The sequence below is a fragment of the Propithecus coquereli genome, unplaced genomic scaffold, assembly GCF_000956105.1.
Source record: "Propithecus coquereli isolate 6110/MARCELLA unplaced genomic scaffold, Pcoq_1.0 Scaffold39, whole genome shotgun sequence".
Classification (NCBI taxonomy): Eukaryota; Metazoa; Chordata; class Mammalia; order Primates; family Indriidae; genus Propithecus; species Propithecus coquereli.
Genome location: NW_012149618.1, coordinates 6,017,463 through 6,018,815, shown reverse-complemented (window position 1 = coordinate 6,018,815; position 1,353 = coordinate 6,017,463). Strand labels below are relative to the sequence as shown.

At 35.2% G+C, this 1,353-nt stretch overlaps 1 long non-coding RNA gene across 1 annotated transcript in view; it reads right to left on the bottom strand.

Moving 5' to 3' along the window:
- The window catches only part of LOC105816857, a 102,422-nt gene continuing 101,069 nt past the window's right edge, over nucleotides 1–1,353 (bottom strand). Inside the window, exon 3 of the long non-coding RNA XR_001137811.1 lies at nucleotides 1–159. This is a non-coding gene — a long non-coding RNA (uncharacterized LOC105816857). The remainder of the gene's footprint in view (nucleotides 160–1,353) is intronic.

Sequence of the window (1,353 nt, the reverse complement as noted above, 5' to 3'; positions counted from 1 at the left end):
GTGAGCCAGGTTGCCACAAGGCGGTTGTTGATCCAGCGATACCAAGATGGGTTTATAAACATCAAAGGTAAAAAGGGACTCAGCATGAAAATGCTTCCAAAAAAGCTTCCACAAAACAGAGTGAGTATAAAGTAAATCCCTTTCCATGACACCATGATTCTGAAAGATATATTTTTAAAAAAAAAGGTTATATTTTGTTGCTATACATTTAACTGCTCAAATTCAATTTCAGAATGATGCATATAATAATCTTTAACTGCAGAGCCATAAAAAAGGCTCTGATAAACAATGTATTTATAAGAGCCCAAATTTTATAGAGGCAAACCCCTTATATGTTCTGCAGGTCTAGCAAGTTGCTAGTACATTAAGAAACTAATACTCTCAACAGAGTAAATGTCCGACCTATAAAAAAAATGCTGCCTAGTTTAAGAAACCTTTGTTTTTTATCAGGTTATTAGTGTTTAACATAAAATCAGGTATTTTATTTTCCAGATGTTATCTAACACAAAATCTTAAAATGTCCCAGAGTTTTTTTTCTACCCAGAAGTAGACATAACAGACTAAGAACTGCAGAACACTTCCTAAGGATGAGTACAGTAGTTTCAGTTTATCCGAGGGAGACATGTTCCAAGACCCCGGTAGATGCCTGAAACCTTGGATAGTATCAAACCCTATACATACTATGTTTTTTTTCCAATACATAGATACCCATGATAGTTTAACTTATAAATTAGGCACAGTAAGAGATTAACATCAATAAGTTATTATTAATAAAGTATTAAGTAAAATAAGGGTTACTTGAACACAAGCATGGCCCTACTGTGACAATCAGTCTGATCACTGAGACAGTTACTAAGTAACTAAGGGGTGGGGGCAGAGAGATGGCATCGATACTTCGGACAAAGAGATGATTCAGAGATGATTCTCATCCCAGGCAAGACTGAGAGGAATGGTGCAAAATTTCTTCATGCTACTCAAAACAGTGTGCAATTTAAAACTAATCAGTTGTTTATTTCTAACATTTTCATTTAATATCTTCAGACCAAGGTTGACCCCAGGTAACTGAAACCTAGGATAGGGGTTACTACTACACCTAAATGCAGTGGCAATTAAACAGAGTGCACTATTTTTTTTTTAAATCTAGAAATGTTAATTCTTTACATCAGAATCTAAAAATAACATCTTAGGCACTTGTTTTTAAACTGGCTCTTTATGAGCTGAAGGGATAAGTAGAAGTCAGACTCCTCCTCACTGGCTTTACTAAACTATTTGCGAAAGGATTATCTGGGGTGGGGGTGGGGGGCTGTCTTCAAAACCAAAACATAATAGTGATCTTTAAAAATAAAGTTGGAA